This window comes from Cupressus sempervirens, chromosome 4 (genome assembly GCF_028749045.1).
Source record: "Cupressus sempervirens isolate cs-2001-9-10 chromosome 4, ASM2874904v1, whole genome shotgun sequence".
Classification (NCBI taxonomy): domain Eukaryota; kingdom Viridiplantae; phylum Streptophyta; class Pinopsida; order Cupressales; family Cupressaceae; genus Cupressus; species Cupressus sempervirens.
In genome coordinates this window covers 384769006-384789505 of record NC_143121.1, presented here as the reverse complement: position 1 = coordinate 384789505, position 20500 = coordinate 384769006, and positions in this window count along the sequence as shown.

The window sequence follows — 20500 nt, the reverse complement described above, 5'->3', positions numbered from 1 at the left end:
TAAATGATCTATCTATCAAATAATTTTAAGGGAAAAAAGAGTGCAATTCCAATTAAGATACAAATCAAAACAATTCATATTGCAAATATGAAACTATTACATTTCAAATATTAAAATCCTTATGACCTAATGGTGGGGTAAAATCATAACTAATCTCTTTTGAAAATTGGTAGTTTACATGTGTTTACATGTGCTATTCTTCCTAATGCTCACTCTTTATTTTTAACCATTCTTTATTATATCTATAGATGAAGCTTCCAACTTCAATCATTGAATTATCATCTACTCTTGCAATTGAAATATAATACTCATCTACTTAATGAGCATACTAGTCTTCGAGCTCAAAGTCCCTCTCTGACATGAGTATTATATGTTTATAGAATAATGTAGAGTTAAAATTAATATTATGGAAGAGTATTTCTTGTATTAGTTTGATTAATAAAAACTTAAATTTATGATTATGCATGGTCAAACATGTATTAAAATCACACATATTTAATATATATCTCTTGAGTTATATACTAATATGAGATAAGTGGGTAAGTGTACCAAGTTGTGGTGCCAAAAGGGGGTACATGTGGACACCTTTTTTTCTAAAATCAACAATTTATGAACTTTAACAAGAATTTGAAGATAGTTATGCTCAAAATTTTAACATATGACAAAAATAAAAGTATTAGTCCTTTGAATCTAGTTTCTAAACTACTAATTTTTTTCAAATGGTTTAGTTTTAGGTCCTTAAAAAAGGGGGCCATAGACAGTGGTACTGTTTATTCAAAAAAAAACATAACACATTACAAAGTGTGGGCCCCCTAAAATTTTAACTTTTTTCTTGAAATTTTATAATTGCTCTAGTCAAAAGTTACCTAACACTATGTAGTTTATCCCAAATTTTTGGGTAATTTTATAATGTGTATTTTTTAATGAATTTCTTAATTGGACACATCCCAAAAATGTGGAATATATATGTGCTTCCCCTAAAAATGATTGAAAACTATTCTAAAATCAAAACTTCTTTTTTTCAAAGTGTGTAGAATAGAGTCTAGTTTCTAAAAAACTAAGTTGTTTCCAAATTCAATGAATGAGTTGAAATGTACAACCCAATTAGCACATCTTATTTTGTGACAAAAAATGGACATACATTTAAAAGAAATGATAGTTGAATGGCTTGAACTAGTTCAAATAAAAAATAAATTATATGGTTATATACCTAACACAAAGACCTACAATGTCATGTAACCTAATTTTTTCGATGCTCAGCCATGAAGAAACTTGAAGGAGAGCACACAAGAAAAATCAATCATTTTTTGTATGTTTGCAGAAAAACACATCTTAGACCAATTTAGAAACTCCAAACCTTTGGGTTGGATCCCCAAGGAAAAACTAAGCCTTAGGCTTGGTAGAATGCAAAGCTTTGAATAGTGTGTATGCACTATAGCACACATGTACTATCTAAAGCTTTTTAAATTTGGGTCATAATAAGTGCATGCACGCTTTGGTGTGCATGCACTATTAAGACCTAAATTTTAGTAGAGAGGGAAGGAGAAAGGTAGAGAGGGTAGATAATGAAAGAGATTAGAAGATGGGAAGAGAGTAGGAGGTGGGATAGGGAGAGAGGAAGGGAGGGAGAAATAGAGATAGAGTAGGGGATTAGAGGAGGTGGGATAGGGAGAGAGGGATGGAGAGAGAGAAAGAGAGAGTAGGGGATGAGAGAGAGAGAGAGAGAGAGAGAGAGAGAGGAGGTGGGATAGGGAGAGAGGGATGGAGAGAGAGAAAGAGAGAGTAGGGGATGGGAGAGAGAGAGAGAGAGAGAGAGAGAGAGAGAGTAGGAGATAGGAGAGAAAGAGAGAGTAGGGAGATAGAGAGAAAGGGATGGATGTGTGTGTGTGTGTGTGTGTGTGTGTGTGTGTGTGTGAGAGAGAGAGAGAGAGAGAGAGAGAGAGAGAGAGAGTAGGGGATGGGGGAGAGAGAGTGTGAGAGAGTAGGGGGTAGAAAAGAGAGAGTAGGGGATTGAAGAGAGAGTGAGTGAGAGAGAGAAGGGTGTGGCAGAGAGAGAGAGTAGGGGATTGGGGGGGGGGGGGGAGAGAGAGAGAGAGAGAGAGAGAGAGAGAGAGAGAGAGAGAGAGAGAGAGAGAGGTGCAAAAGAGAGAGAATAGGGGATGGGAGAGAGAGAGAGAATAAGGGGTGGCAGAGAGAGTAGGGGATGGGAGAGAGAGTAGAAAGGGAGAGAGAGAGAGAGAGAGAGAGAGAGAGAGAGAGAGAGAGAGAGAGAGAGAGAGAGAGAGAGAGGGAGTGGGAAAGAGAGAGTGAGAGTAGGGAATGGGGGAGAAAGAGAGTGAGGGAGATAGATTAGGAAGTGGGAGGGGGAGTGGGAGAAGGAGAGCAAGAGAGAGGGAATGGAAGAGAAAGATAGAGAGAGAGTAGGGGATGGGAGATAGAGAGAGAAAGTAGGGGATTTGAAGAGAGAGGAGGTAGTGGGATAGAGAGTGGTCGAGGGAGAGCAAGAAGATAGAGAGGGGATGGGAGGGAGAGTAAGAGTGAGAGAGTAGGGGATGGGAGAGAGAGTAGGCGGTTGGAGAAAGAGAGAGAGAGAGAGAGTAGGGGATGTGGGAGAGAGAGATTGAGAGAGAGTAGGTGGTGGGAGAGAGAGAGAGAGAGAGAGGAGAGGGGGATGGGAGTGTGTGTTTTTGAGAGAGAGGGAGAAAAGAGGGGATGGGAGAGAGGAAAGAGAGTGAGAGAGAGAGAGAGGAAGTGTTTGAGAGAGAGAAGGAGGTGGAAAAGAGAGTAGGGAATGGCAGAGAGAGAGTACAGAGGGAGAGAGAGAGAAAATGAGAGAGAGTAGTCAGTGAGAGAGGGAGTGTGAGAGGGAGAGCCAAAGAGAGGGGTATGGGAGTATGTGTGTGTGTGAGAGAGAGAGAGTAGGAGATGGGAAAGGAAAGAGAGAGGGGGGATGGGAGTGTGTGTGTGTGTGTGTGTGTGTGTGTGTGAAAGAGAGAGAGTAGGTGATTGGAGAGGGGTGAGAGAGAGTTGGTAGTGGGGGGGAGCGCACACGAGAGAGAGAGAGAGAGAGAGAGAGAGAGAGAGAGAGAGAGAGAGTAGGGGATGGGAGAGAGTGAGAGAGAGAGTAGGTGGTGGGAGAGTGAGTGGGAGAGGGAGATATATAGAGAGAGAGTAGGGGATGAGAGAGGAGAGAGAGTGAGAGAGAGAGTAGGGGATGGGAGAGGAGAGAGAGTGAGAGGGAGAGTAGGAGATGGGAGAGGAGAGAGAGCAAGGGAGAGTAGTCTAAGAGAGAGATTAGAGGATGAGAGAGGTCAAGACAATGAAAGAATAAGCAATGGGAGAGGGAGTGGGAGAGGGAGAGTGAGAGAGAGAGAGAGAGAGTAGGGGATGGGAGAGGAGAGAGAGAGGGATTAGACTAAGAGAGACATAGAGTAGGGGATAAAGTGTGAGAGATAGTAGGTGGTGAGAGAGGGAGTAGGAGAGGGAGAGATAGGGGGATGGAAGTGTATATAAGAGAGAGAGTAGTGGATGGGAGATAGAGAGTGTGAGAGAGAGTATGGGATGTGAGAGAGAGAGAGAGTGAGAGAGAGTAGGTAGTGGGAGAGGGAGAGGGAGAGGGAGAGGGGGATGGGAGTGTGTATAAGAGAGAGAGCAGAGATGAGAGAGAGAGAGTGAGAGAGAGTAGGTAGTGGAAGAATTGGTGGGAGAGGGAGAGAAAGAGAGGGGGGATGGGAGTGTGTGTCTATGAGAGATAGAGTAGGGGATGAGAGAGAGAGAGAGAGAGAGAGAGAGAGTAAAAGATGGGAGAGAGAGTGAGAGAAATTAGGCATTGGGAGAGGGAGAGTGAGAGAGAAAGAGTAGGGGATGGGAGAGAGAATGAGAGAGAGAGAGTAGGTAGTGGGATAGGGAGAGTGAGAGAGAGAGTGTGTGTGTAGGGGACAGGAGAGAGAGAGAGAGAGAGAGAGAGAGAGTAGGTAGTAGGAGAGGGAGTGGCAGAGGGATATATATATATATATATATATATATATATATATATAGAGAGAGAGAGAGAGAGAGAGAGAGAGAGTAGTCTAAGAGAGAGTAGGGGATGTGAGAGAGAGATTGAGAGATAGTAGGGGGTGAGAGAATGAGAGAGAGAGTAGGGGATGGGAGAGAGAGTGAGAGAGAGTGTGTAAGCTATTGGAGAGGAAGAGCAAGAGAGAGTAGGTGGTGTGAGAGGGAGAGTAAAAGAGAGTCTGAGAGAGAGTAGGCGATGGGAGAGGGAGTGGGAGAGAGAGATACATAGAGAGAGTGAGTAACCTAAGAGAGAGAGAGATTAGGGGATAGGAGAGGAGAGAGAGAGAGCAAGAGAGAGTAGGGGATGGGGGATGGTGGGATAGGGAGAGATTATTTTTCACATAGTGCATATGCACTATATTGTGTATACTCTATAGTGTGTATGTACTATACTGCATACACACTATATGAAAACACCAAAAAATGGTCATCACAAAAGTTTGGGTCCCTACTAATCCATATTTTTATTTTTGTCTATTTTGTATTATATTATCTTGACAGAAAACATGGGTTTCATGTTGTTGAAAGTTAGCAAACACTATTTGAAGGCTTTTTGAACATTATTTCATTCTATTTGAAGCTAGCAAACCCCAAATTCAATCATCAAATACACTATTTGAAGGCTTTTTTAATATTATTTCTTTAGAAAAGGTTAATGCAATCCTTTTTAAATATTCTTTGTTATTATATAGAGACAAATTTTATTATAGTTTGACATATTGTTTAATATATAATGAATTCATTGAAAATTGTATGTTTGAATCAATTGATATTTGGAAATGGTTAGAAATTTGACAAGTTGATTAATATATATTAGTTATTCATTGAAATAATTGTAATTTGTATATGTATTTGAATGATTTGTAATTTACAAATTGTAAGTAATTTAGATGTTTAAATACTTTGACATATAGAAATCATCATCATGGCTAGGAAGAAACTAAAAACTCAAACAATGGAAGAGAGGGAGAGAGATTTCCAAATTAAAAGAGATAAAATGAAACTACCATGTGAACAAAGAAAATTACAAAGCAATAATGAAGAAATGTCTTTGAAACAACAACAAGAAAAATTGATACAAAGAAACAAAGAGAAAGAATTGGAAAGACAACAAGAACAAATGACACTATTATGCTCAAGAAGACAATTGAGTTGTGAAGCTACACCATCTTCCAATGTTGTAGGCATATCATCATCACATGTTGAAGAGACACTAATTTGAACATCCAATGATGTACACACTTAATCATGTCATGTTGAAGTCACAACATCAACATATCAAGTAGGTGATATTCCACCTTTTGTATCTTATTGCCAAGGCATATCATCTTCGGTTCAAGGTATGCAAAGCACTCAACCTTATTCTGATGTTCAAAATGTTGAGGGAATAGAAGAGATTATGAGTCCTTCTAGAATTCATTTTAGAAGACCAAAATATTTGATTGATATTGATACTAAAATTTTGAAATCAATGCCTAACAAGATTAGCAAGCATACTTGTCAAAGAAAAGTTGATTGTATGTGGAGATTATTCTTTGAAGAATTAAATATTATAGGTCAATGCCAATTATTTGTTAAAATGATGAGAAATTTGAAATTTAGGCCTATCATGAATATTCTTGGGCTAAGAAAAATGGATGATTCAAATGAAAAAAGTATTGTAAAGAATATAATGAGTACTTATGAAGAAGGGGGTTCTAAATCACACAACAAAGATAGTAATATCACAAGACAAGTACTTACATAGACAATAGTAAGTACCCAAATGAAGAAATCTTGACTCATGAGAAAGAAAAGTAAAACATTGAAAATCAGTAGAGGTACTCTAAGGAGAGCCATGCTAAGGCATGAGAGATTGGAAGATTCAACAAAAAAATGAGTTATGGACATTTAGTGGTAGACTAACACAAAAGGATAAAGAAATTAGTGAAGGTTTGAAATCATTGATCGAAGATTTTTCTGCAAATAACACACATGTTTCCCTTAATCAAAGAGATGTTGTAAGAAGGAGGATTGGTAGCCAATATCATGACCCACATGCAAAAAAAAATTGGACTCAACTCAGACACAATTGTTTGCAAAATTTATTAGTATGTATCTTGAGATTTGAATAAGTCAAAGATTTTTTGAGATGTGTAAACTTTTTTATGTGAAGATAAATCACATATACACAATTTTCTAACCATTTTGATGGATCTAGGATACATATTGAATTTTCTAACCATTTTGATGCTTTTAGGCATATATGTGCATTTTTGTATTTTAAGTTTGTTTTGTAGGATTGTGACATGAATGAGCCTCCTAGATCCTCAAGGGAATTCATATCCAACATTTTATGTTAAATAAGGGACATCCAACAATTTTACAAGACATAATGATTGGATGGTACATGCTTGTTTTGTGGTTCTTTGCAACTTTTATTAGCTTGTGAACATATGGATAGTACACATGCAATTGGAAATGAAATAGTAGATTACAGAAAATATAAGACAATGACATATGTTCTAAAAGATGGGAAAAAGGGTAAAAGATGTGATTTAGTCATTGAAAAGATTCTAGTGCATGAGTTCATAATGATTTTTTGTGAAAAGATTATGTATGAGTATGCAAGATATACACATAGAGCTCGATGGCTGGATTTGCAATTCAAGTTGTGCAAGGATATGTTTCCACTGGATACCAGTATATATGTTGTAGACTTCACAAAGAACACACTCTACAAAAACAAAATGAGGTGCAAGCAAAGTATTATACTTCTCAATAGGTTTCCATATTTGTTCACATAACATTCATTCATTCACCTACAAGTATAGAGGATAACAAGAATATTTTGAGTGAGTACTATTTTTTAATCAACGATGATCGATCACATTTTACAAAGTTTGTACATGGTTGTTTTCAACTATTTTATGGAGATTTGGCTAATAGGGGCATACCACATCATCAACACATTATTTGGTCAAACAATTGTGCATCTCAATTGAAGAATGCATGGATGTTCTATTGGTTGAGCTGGATGCATAGGTTGTCTAGAATTCAATATATGTGCAATTTCACAGAGGCTGGTCATGGAAAGGGAGAGCACAATGGTGTAGGCACATGCATCAAAAGAGCCTTAGCTCATGAAGAACTAAAGTACAAATATGGAGAAATATTGACATATCCAAAATCCATCTTTTGGTGGTGCAACGCTACAATGGGTCCAGGTAAGGAAGGTGAGTCTAGGGTCCATAGATTTTTTTTGATCAATAGATAATATTAACATTGCACCATATGAGGATTGTTGCATAGTAACAAGATCAATTGAGTTGCACTCTTTTAGAATATCTGATGTAGGTTCATGGAGCATCCACACACAAAAAATGACACGCTATTGTCCATCATGTGCAGAGGAAAATTGGGATGAGTGTGAGTTGACTTAATGGGTGGACAAATGGGATATATTAGTTTTGGAGCCAATTGACATCTATCATTCCCCACAAGCACTGAAAATTGTAAAGGTAGATTCATCCATTAACTTTGATCGCTAGTCTGATCTAGTGCAACCTATTTATATATATATATATATAATTTCAATAGGTAACTTTATAACTTTTACTTAAGTATTTTTTGAATTAATGACCATATTTTTTACATTTATCATTGGAGGCCATTTTTTTTCTATTATTGCACCTAAAGACAATGAAGAAGAGATATATTATTATTTATGTTATTGTTTCCAAGCCAAACATAAATTGGATCACTCGGTTATAGATGGTGAAGGTTTAGACTACCATATCAGTGCAGTGGTTGTAACCGACACATGGCTTAGATGATATTCTATGAAGAAGCCTAACTTGTGCTTATTTGAGGATTGGAAAATGTGGAGGAATATTCTTCATTATTTGAACCTTGTTTTTTCATCAAATGTCCAAAAGTATAGGGCCCTTGGATGCACATGTAACATTTTTTTTTGAGCTTGCCCTAGGTCAATACAACAGTATCGAACTAGGAGTAGACAATAGAAAATTGGCTCTAGAATGCAGAGGAGTGAGTTTTAAGCCAAGAACTTTGGAGGGATTCAATAGCAATATTATAAGGTATTATGATGTGGAGGAGAAGTTTTGATAATATTGGAAAGGCATTTAAAAGGTGAGGACAGCAGGGAACCCTCAAAACCCTCAAAAACCCTTAATTTTAGCATAATTGTTGTACAAATTTTTGGTGGCTCAAGACCACAAAAATAAATTAGGGCTGATCATTGAAAATAATTATTATTTTTACCATATCTGATGAAACCTTAAGGAAATTTTGGTAAAATCCTTAGAAATCCGCAAAGAGGCCTATTTGGGGCTCCTCTAATAGCCCTATTTATGAAGGAACTATTAAATTGGGTATCAACCCAACTTGACTGTCACTTTGATCATGTGGAATAGGTTGTAAAACCTCTATAAAAATACTCACAATCCCTGTTAGAGCTTGTGTTGGTGAAAAATCATAAATGACCCTTATAAGCCTATAAAGAGTTGGTTGCTAGAGAGCAAACTTACAGCTTGGTGGCTAGGATTGCGTAGGTCAAGGGGATCCTTGACTATAAATAAATCCTAGAGACCATTACAGGTGTTAGAAGAAAACTTAGATCTAGTTGAGGATTAGAAGCATAGAGTAGCTAGTCTATCTAAGGCTTCCCCATCACATGCCCATCTTGAGTATCCTAGCTTTCCAAGTCCTATAAATGCAAGGCCATTGATGAATATGAATTTATAATTGAAACATCTGTTGTGCTAGAATGAGTGCATGATCAAATTATTTGCCAACTAATGAGCTAGTTTGAAGCTTCACTTCACATTGCTCCATTGATAATTCTATAGCACTTGTTACTTCTCTATCTAAATTTTTTTGTTGCACTTTTTACCAATAGTTGTAGGTTTTGTCTCTTTATCTTAAGTAATTATCATACCCTAGATGGCACCAAGATAACCATTTTCTTCAAAAATGTCCTTTTTTAAAATATTAATCTCTCTATTAAGTAGGTTTTCTATATCTTCCTTTATATATTTAATAGATGTAGCTGTAATTCTTCTATATATTAAGCTTTCCTTTGTAGGAATGAGAAGGCGTGGGGAGTTAAGCCAACTATTGGTCATTATATTAAAAAGGTAGTCACTAGATTTCACTTGTAGGACTTGCAAAAGGTTTCAAACTATTAAAAAACAACTAAAAACACCTAATCCTAGGCTATCTTGACCAAAAACTAAAAAAGACCCAATATTGCCTAATAAGAAACTTTTTCTTGTATCTTGCACAAAGAGGCCTAGGCATACATATCTTGGTCATATCTCTCTCACCATATGTCATGGGATCAAACTATCTATATTATTAGCTCCAAGTGTCCAAGTAAACCCTATCCCCAAGCTCCTCCTATCCTATTGAGCACTCAAATATTCTCAAGCATATCAAACTGAATTGTTCCTAAGAGTCACTAAATGCAATAGGGCAGTGATCTTTGACGGGGCATATCTTGAAGCTCGTACAAGGTATGAATGTGATTCTAGGTGCTATAGGAATATGTTGCAGAGACCTACCATAACTTCTCTCACTTTTTGGATATCTTATTACGTTTTGGTTTTGCAACCCCATCTCAGGTGATGCTAAAACTTGTAGTGTTGGCCAATACAAAGTTGCCAACTGTTGAATCTCTCTCACTTTTCATCATGAGATCGAATCGTCTATTCTATTAGCTCTAAGTGGCTAGGTAAACCCTAAACCCAAGCTCCTCATGTCTTGTTGACCACTCAAACATTCTCAAGCATCCTAAACTGAATAATCCCTAAGAGTCACTAAATACCATAGGGAAGAAATCTTTGATGGGGCATATCTTAGAGCTTATGTGATGTATGGATGAAATTCTTGGTGCTATAGGAATGTGTTGTAGATACCTACAATAACCTCTCTCACTTTTTGGAGATCTTATCCTATTTTAATTTTATGACCCCATCTCGGGTGATGTTGAAACTTGTAGTGTTGGCTAGTACAAAGTTGCCAATTATTGAATCTCTCTCATTGTTCCTCATGGGATTAAACTATCTATCTTGTTACCTCTGGGTGGCTAATTTAACCCTAGCCCCAAGCTCCTCCTATACCATTGAGTGCTCAAACATTCTCAGGCATGCCGAACTGAATTGTCCCTAAGAGTCACTAAATCTCATGTGAAGTATGAATATAATTTTTGGTGCTATGGGACCATGTTATGGAGACCTACAATAGCTGCTCTTACTTTTTTGAGATCTTATTCTATTTTAATTTTGTTACCCCATCTTGGATGATGCTAAAGCTTCTAGTGTTGGCCAGTAAAAATTTGTCAACTATCAAATCTCTCTTGCCTTTCATCATGGGATTGAAATCTCTATTTCATTAGCTCTAGGTGGCTAGGTAAACACTAGCCCCAAGCTCTTCCCATCTCATTGAGAATTCAAACATTCTAAGACACAACAAACTGAATTGTCTCTAAGAGTCACTAAATTCCATAGGGCAACACCATTTGACAGGGCATATCTCAAAGCTTGTGTGAGGTATGGATGTAATTCTAGGTGCTATAGAACCATGTTGTAGAGACTTACAATAAGCTCTCTCACTTTTTGGAGATCTTATTCTATTTTGATTTTGCAACCCCATCTCGGGTGATGCTAAAACTTGTAGTGTTGGCTAGTACAAAGTTGCCAACTATTGAATCTTTCTCACCTTTTATTGTGAAATCAAACTATATGTTCTATTAGCTCCAAGTGGCTAGGTAAACCCTAGCATGAAGCTCCTCCCATCCCTTTGAGTTCTCAAACATTATCAGGCACGTTGAACTATATAATCCCTAAGAGTCACTAAATACCATGTAGGGAACAAATTTTTGATGAGACGTATCTCAGATCTTGTGTGAGGTATGGATGTCATTCTAGGTGCTATAGGACTGCACTGTGAAGACCTAAAATAACCTCTCTCACTTTTTTGAGATCTTACTCCATTTTGATTTTGCTGTCTCATCTCGAGTGATGCTAAAACTTGTAGTGTTGGCTAGTACAAAGTTGCCAACTATCAAATCTCTCTCACCTTTTATCATGAGACTAAACTATCTATTATTTTAGCTCTAGGTGGTCAAGTAAACCCTAGCTAAAAGCTCCTCCTATCTTGTTCAATGCTTGAACATTCTTAGGCATGGCGAACCAAATCATCCCTAAGAGTCACTAAAAGAAATAGGGAAGTGATCTTTGACAAGTCATATTTTAGACCTCGTGCAAGGTATGCATGCAATTCTAGGTGCTATAGGACCATGTTGTAGAGACCTACAATAATCACTTTCACTTTTTGAAGATCTTATTCCATTTGGATTTTGCAACCCCTTTTTGGGTGATGCTAAAACTTGTAGTGTTGGCCAGTAATAGGTTGCCAACTATTGAATCTCCCTCATCATTCCTTGTGGAATTGAACTATCTATTATGTTAGCTCCAAGTGGCCAAGTAAACCCTAGTCCCAAGCTCCTCACGTCCTATTAGGTGATCAAACATTCTTGGGCACACTGAATCAAACTGTCCGTAAGAGTCACTAAATGCCACAGGGCACCAATCTTTAATTGGGCATATCTTGGACCGCGTATGAGGTATGGATGTGATTCTAGGTGCTATAGGACCATGTTGTGGAGACCTACAATAAAATCTCTCATATTTTGGATATCTTATTCTATTTTTGATCTTGTGACCCCATCTTAGGTGATGCTAAAACTTGTAGTGTTGGCTAGTACAAAGTTGCTAACTGCCAAATCTCCCTCATCATTCCTTGTGGGATCAAATTCTCTATTCCATTAGCTCTAGGTGGCTGAGTAAACCCAAGCCGCAAGCTATTCCCATCATGTTGAGTGTTCAAACTTTCTTGGGCATGCCAAACCAAATTGTACCATGTTGTGGAGACCTACAATAACCTCTCTCACATTTTGGAGATCTTATTCTATTTTAATTTTGCAATGCCATCTCAAGTGAAGCTAAAACTAGTAGTGTTGGCTAGTACAAAGTTGCCAACTATCAAATCTCTCTCACCTTTCATCGTGGGATCAAACTATTTATTCCATTAGCTCTAGGAGGCTAAGTAAACACTAGCTCCAAGCTCCTCCCATCCTATTGACCACTCAAACATTCCTAGGCATGCTGAACCAAATCATCCCTAAGAGTCACTAAATGCCATGGGGAAGTGATCTTTGAAGTTGCCAACTGGATATAGGATCATTAAGTTATTGTCAAATATCATTACTTTCTATTCAGAACAAAAACCTTGTATTTTGTCAGAATGAAACACCACTTTAGCTGCATGTTATCACTAAATGGAATTAGTGGAAGATGTTAAGGATCCTTTTGTTTGTCTTAATATTCATTTCATGGGTTTGAAATATAAACACTTCCCTTTTTAAAGAGTTGTCCTAAAATTAGCAAATTGCGTGTTGTTGCAAAAAAAATATAGTCATAGGATGTTGGAAGATTTTTTTCACTCATAGGATGTTGAAGAATCTCTTAGAAAGATGGAATAGATGATAGACTAAATTTTGTGAGATAGTTATTAGGTTTTTCTTGAAGTTTCGAAAGTGCTAGTTTGAAGCAAGAAGTTTATTATGATCCATTTCTCAAATTTGCTCATTTTTCCCTTATTTCTTCCCAAGTCTTGAATAGAGAAAGTGATCAAGTAGTTTTTTGAAGTTGGGTAGAAGTTTTTTCAATGTTGCAACTAAGTTGAAAAGAGTCTTTGAAGACACTTACGAAGATGGGAAAGGTAGTTTTCCTTAAAAGTGTTCTTGTTGAGAATCCACTAGCTTTTGGTGTGAGCACTTTGCATCATTTTGGATGCAAATTACATTAAAATGAAATAGATGTTCAATGTACTTAAAATATAAATAAGAAAAATATGATGTATATTATGACAATAAATAATGTCATACATGAACAAACATATAATATATTAAGATAACCAATAATGTCATATATGAATGAACATATAATATATTATGATAACCAATAATGTCATACATGAACAAACATATAATAAATTATTATAACCAATAATGTCATATATTAACAAACATATATGATATATTATGATTACTAATAATGTCATACATGAACAAACATATCATATATTATCTAATAATGTCATAAGTCTAATAATGTTATGCATCAAATATATGTCATACATCAAATATAAAATGTCATATATACATAAAATGTATATCAAATATGTCCACTAACATAAAATCCAACATATATGTCCACTAATCTATATACATGTGTTTCTATCAACTATACCTTCTCCTTCCCATGAGGGGAAGGAAAAAAAATCCCTAGAGTCTTTGATCGTCCTATGGAAGGAGATAATTGGGATGATGGGGTCTTCCTCATAGGCTCACTTGTCCTCTTGATACGAATCAATGATTATTATACATTGAAATCAAATAAATTTACACACAAAATTAATTATTTTCTTACCACCATAAAATAGTCACTTTGTACGTCCACCTCAAAGGCTTGTGGATGATTGGGTGTAATAAGGTGCTAAACCAATTTAATCAATATAATCACTTATAAATATCATTTGAAATTTGAATACTAACTATTATAAAACAACAACTAAAAATAAGAAAATTCTTTCATACCTCGGTCAAGGGCTCTAAACTAGCCATCGCGATAGTGACTCCATGATTAATAGACTGGTGAAGATGAGGAGAGGTCTCAGACATTAACAGCTATATGTTATATAATACATTTTACATGTAACTTGAAAAATGAAACAAATATAATCAAATGAATTAAATTAACATGAAACAAATTTACCTCTACGAAGCTTGTATCTTTCCTAAGCTTAGAGTCCCTTGTGAATGTCAATGGTCTAGTAAAGAACAAATGTACATGCATAAATTTTTTGGTCAATCCTTCAGATGATTACTCAATAAACATATGTATTAATTTAAATTATTAAATTGATACATACCTCTTGACTCATCGATGGGACAAAAAATGGGGCCATGGAAACTCTACTAGGGCCAACATTACTCTTACCCTAAATTTTGAGCAATGTCAATACATGCTAATTAATTAGTCATTCACTATACATAAAAAAATGTGATTAAATTAGTTTATTATAATCATAATTTACATATGTGTCAATGTCAAATGTGTCACTCAAGAACTCATCATTGACTAGCCCATCATCCATACTATCTCTAGCATGACTATCAAATGTGTATAGAGATCCACATGATGTGCACATGTGATTGTGACACATAGAAGACTCCTCCTCAACTACTGGACTAGTGTAATGAGTGAGGGTCTGTGTCAATGGGTTGATAGTCTCTAGAGTGTTGGTCTCTACATGTTCCTTCACAACTAAAAGAATAATCACATGCTCACCCTATGACTTGAGAATAGGTGCCCTAACTACATTAGGGTCACGATGTGCCTCCAGCCTCTAAAATCATGACTCCTAACCTCTCCCCAAGATTGTAATATATCAAAATAATTGGGGATCTCCCCAAGGACAAATTCACAATACAATTTCTTTAAGAAATACATAGGAACCTAGTGATTATTGTAGCGAGGGGTATCAAATACCATCCACCATCCATCTCAAAAGTTACTTCTAATACCATCATGTATGCACCAATGGATAGGGAACCTTTTAGTTGTATGTTTAACAATATCTTGTTCTCTAGGCTTTTTAAACAATGCACAAATGCTACTTTTTTCTATTTCTTTTTTTTATACAACTTGATATGATTTTTTTTTTCCATAATATCTTCTTTATTCATCCCTCCTAACATGCCAAATATCCAACTAACCACTAATAGAAGCTATATGGGTAATAATGGACTTAAGGGAGGATGCCAATTGTGCTCTCATTAGACTCGTTTGTCCACAAGCTTTCAACCTAGCAATGAGTGCTTCTAATTCATTTTTCCCTCTTTCTATTGCATTAATTATGTTTTCTTGGGTACTAGGAGGAGGTCTTCCAATTAGTGGAGGCTGTAGAATTTCTTACTCTTCTTATGGAGGGTTTTCATTTTGATTTTGTTGATCTAACTAGGGATTTCATGGTTCATTATTCACATTTCCTGATAAGAAACCAATTGTAATATAAATAAATAAACCAATTTAAAGAAAAACTGAAAAAACCTACAAAATAATGTAAAATGTTATAAAATAATGCAAAAACATATAAAACAATGCAAAAAAAAAAGTAGAAAATGTACTACATGATCCTGATATTGATCTTCAGTGATGAGGAGACTTTTTGAGGAGGTAGGTGACAAAATTCTTCAATGTTTCCAATTTGCATAGAAATTGTTGAGGAGAAACAATGAAACACCCAAAAACAATAAAATGGGTCGTGGGTTTGTAGTCCACATATAAAAAAATTTAGTTTTCCAAAGCATGCACACACTATAGCATGCACATGCTTTGGAATTTTTTTTTTTTTTAAAGAACTTTATGTGTCATGTTATTGACACCACAACTTTGTGCACATACCCAAGTATCATATATAACAAAAAAATTAGGATCATAAATAACAACATGATATATCTTCTATTAATTGGACTTACATTCTTTTAAACTAAACTATTGGTGTCATCACATTATTAATAATGAATGCATATCTTGGAAAACATTTTAAAAACATTGAATAGTCCCTCATCATCTATATCTCAACTTGTTGAATAAAATTCCCTTAACTTTAGAGTTCTATCAAGATAATAGTTCTACCCTTATGATAGATAATGTGACTATTATCAAAATATTCACTTCCAAATTATTTGAAATACTAATAATATTCCACATAGTGCTAAATGAAAGAAAAGCTCAATCAATATTTTTGTTGGGTATAATTTAAATTAGCCATAAATCTCAATAGAAATTCCAATAGGATTATTACACAAAAATCTAGAACATAGCTTGATTAACATGGTTCTACCTATCTTACAAGACCATCTATGCACCAAGAGCAACAAAAAGCCTTATTAAAAGTTTATATGGCAATGCAAAATTCCTGTGATACCATTTGATATGATGATATTTTTTATCTAATAAATTATTTTAAGGTTATATACAAATAATAATTGATAAGTATCTTTATAATATAATAGACATAGGATCCTTGGATCTTTATATGTCAATTATTTTTTAAAGATATTTCTTAACATGTTCCAATTAAGTTGGAATATCAAAGTTTAAGTAGAAATAATATTAACCCATAGTTCAAGCTAATGATTTCTCTTTAAATTATAAACCTTTAGAGAAATTAGTAAATAATCAATTAATAAAAAGAGAGAGATAAAAAATTTATTTTTACCACTATAGTATCATGTATTAAATTTAATGGGTGATTATTGTGTACCAAAAAGTGTGGTCACATTTATAAACCCTTATATTTGAGATATCCAATGGATTTGAATCACCAAATGATAGCTTATAGCTTCCTATTCATATCATACAAGAATCTACTAGATAAGTTAAGATGACTCTCAAATGGAGCAAGAAGGACCCATTCAACATGAATTATGAAATAGAAGATTCAAAGAGATGTTGAGAAATGAGTTTGCAAGCACCAAGAGAGCTCCATGAATGTATGCATGATAGAGAAAAGTAAGCTAAATGATATGCAAGAGAGTAACTAAAATCTAAATTAGCATGTATAAAATATTACTATGCCATTATAATTAAGATAGATTGTGTATGCTAAATATAAGAAAGGAAACAAAAACTAGGTTGGAATGTGAATGCAAGATCTTAAAAATGCTAATGAAAATGTGAAAAAATAACACTACCACAAGTCAGATGATATTAAGAGTGAGGATAGAGCATCATTTTAAAAATTTTAGAAATGAGTGGAAGGTAAAGATTAAGAGGAAAATGAATGAGCAATGGTAGAGACTAAGTCCGTGTTGAGATATGATCTCATGTCTCAAGAGGCAAAAGAAGTGGCTAAGATTAAGAGGCAATATAATGAGTGCTAGATATAAAGAGGAAAAACCCCTTTCTAAAAAGTCAAAAGGTTCCACCCATTCAAAAGTGCACTCAAGAGGTGAAATTTTTCTTTTAGTTAAATTTTTTTTTATGTGTGCTAAGGATAAAGGGTGTTTTAAATTTAATTAATTACATCATGCACACTTATAGAGAAGGCAATCGTTTAGCTGATTATTTGGTTAATTAGGGATGGAGTTTATATTAACTCTTTTCTTTCTCCACTTAACCTCCTTGATTTCCCAAATTTGGTTAATATTATGAAAAAAGTATATGTTTAGATTAATGTTGAGCCCTTCTCATATATTTTTTGATAGTAAATCACTGCTTCTCTACGATTTTACATGATTTTAATTTTATGGATCTCAATTGTTCTTTTCAAATATAGTATGTAGTTCAGGATCTTGGATTGCACTTGCATCAAATGGCTTTCCAATATCACGGTCTCAATTAGAGTTTTGGATGTAGATCAATGATGGAAACTTTTATGATAGTTTTTGTCTTGTCTCTTGGTTCTATCTCTAACACCAAACAATCAATTGTATTCATATGAGTTTTGTGCTCTTTGTAATCACAATATTCTTTATTTGGGAATCACAAGGACAAGATTCAAATTATTATTGTTAGATACTCTCTCTTGATATTATCTTTCTTCTTCTACATCCTTTTTGTATGCAGAAATGACAATAGTTTTTCTTTCCTGGTTCTTTCCTCTAGGAGCTATTTTTGAACCAGTTATTATTAATATAAATATAATGGTTCACCAAATGAAAAAATAATTGGGGCATGTTCTTTTAATCAAATAAACTTAGGATAAAGTGGTCAAACTTTAGGATATAATGGAAAAAGTGATTATGTGATGATTTGATCAAGGACTGATGATTACTAATTTATGAAAAATTAATTTAATGCGTAATAATGGTCTAATGTGTAATTTAAATACTGAGAAAGGGAGCTTAAATTTTTCTCAACCAAAAATGGGTAATTACATTTTACCCTCTTTAAGTCAGTGTGTGAGCAACATATTGAATCAAAGAATGACTATGATACTAAACTATTGATATGAAGAAATGAGCTTTTCTAAGAGATATTGACTTAGAACTTAACCAAACTAAGATTATGAAGATTGATTGATAGGATAACAAGATCTAAAACTAATCATATGGAGATTAAGAAGATAGATTATGAATTTGATTGAACATTAATTAGAAAGATCTTGAATGCATAACGTGATGTGGAGGGATGAAACTAAACATTAGGATTAAGTTTGATAAGACAATATTAGAATTGATGTGATGTAGTGAGAACTGATATGCCCCTGATCAAATTAAGAACCTTCCTTGAGAAATTTAATGTAAAACAATAGAATCACTCATCTAAAAGATCAAATCACCTCAACTTGATTTGAATCAATGAAGTTAGGATGCCCTAGTGATATTATCCAATTTGTAGATTCAAAATATTTATGATAGATTATTCCTACCCCTTTGGAATCAAAATCAAACTAATATAGAGGAAGTGCATAAATGAGATATTTTTTATCAAATCAAGATAATATAGGGTCCAAGATGATTGACAATTGATTTAGAGATAATTGATGAGCATTTATACCAAGATTGACCAGGTAAGAAAAATAATTTTCCCTAGTTTGATCAAGTTTGACCAAGGACATATAGCATTAGGGTGATCCCACAATACTGGGTTCCACTTTTTGACCAATTTTGACACTGAAATCAATATTTTTGGAACAAACGTCACGTTCAAGTGACTATATCTCCAAAACTATAAATAATTTCAAGATGACATAAACTACTGATTTTGAGTACTTTGTTCCTACTTTGTATCCATATTTTTTAAGCTAAAAAAAAATTTATTTATGTCAATTTTTTTTATCTCCTCCGAAAAGTGGTACATAAAAAAATTCAATATTTAAAAAAGTGATAGTCTGTTTGACACACATAACTTTTTTTCTAGAAATGATAATGAAGTAATTCTTTTGACATTAGATTTGTAACATCAATATCCAGAGGATGCATTTGGTTTGATTTATTTTGGTTGAATATTTTATAGTTTATGAAGTTTTGAAGTGACATGAACCATAATTCAGACATACATTCTGTTTGACACAAATAATTTGAAGTCAATTTATCATAAACCCTTTTTTTTTTTAATAGAAAGGTATCTCAATAAGCCAGTTCCTCCATATTTTTCCAATTTTTTTTGACCTAGTTTACTAATTTTCCCAAGGTGTCAAAGTCGGGTGATGTTCAATTGGTAATGAACCTATGATGAGTTAAACTCATATTTGAAAGTCTTAATGATTAAATAATTTATTAAAATTATAGTCGCTAGAAAGCTTGCTCCGAGCAGGATTTTTTGATATTTTTTATTTTATAGTAGGAGATCATTCTCCTGCAATTATGGAAGTCAAAAGAGCAAAAAAAAAAAAAAATCTAAACAACAGGTGAAATTTTTTGTGATTTTGCATGTTCGCATGAACGTACGTTTGTGTGAACATGAGCCATAAAAATTTGTGGCTGCCAAAAAAGTTTGGACACATGTTTTCCTGGACAAATGTAATTCAACGTGTTCCTGTGAACACCCAAAAAAATCAAAAAGGTTGCCATTTGTATAACTATTTGCCATCAACCTGACCTACATACATTGTTTGTCTTTGCCATGAATTTCATTAGCAAAATCAAAAGCATCAATTTGGTAGAAATATTATACATTTAAATTATTTATATATTTCTTTCATTTGTGAAGTTGTTTGACGGATGCATTGAAGTTAAATTAAAAATTAGTAACATATTAATGGTGTTAAAAAAATGTATATTCTTATTGTGTTACTAATGGTCTCCTTGCAGAATGTGGCAATCGTGGAATAAAGACATGATCGTAACAAATAACTAATGCTTGTTTTGCAAGATGTTTTCGAAGACCATTGTGTGTTTTTCAAAACCATTTGTGTGGATTTATTAGATTAAATAACAGTTCTTTTGGTGCTTAAAATGAACTTTTTATTTTCTGTCTAGTGTGTCTACAGTGTTTAAATCCCTAAGAGTTGCATTGGATGTATCCTCTCCCCTTGCCATTTGTGGATCTTGAGTGTAAGATAAATCCATGTAACATTTATAGGAGGCCTACCTTGGACCAAGATACTCGATATTGGGTATGCCAGGGGATGACCTCAGAGCAGTAATGGGCCAAAAGCCAAGTCAACATTTCAAACACTATATAAAACTCGATTATGGTGAAAGCCATGTTGGTAGTATTGCTGAGTGATAGCTCTCCTCCAATACCCTTATGGTGTGACAAACCTTGGTTCTCAGGGCTGGGAGACCTTTTGAGGAATTTTATCACTCACTTGTTGAATGGAATGCCCTTACTAAAAACCATGTTTTAGTGGTCAAAATCCTTTC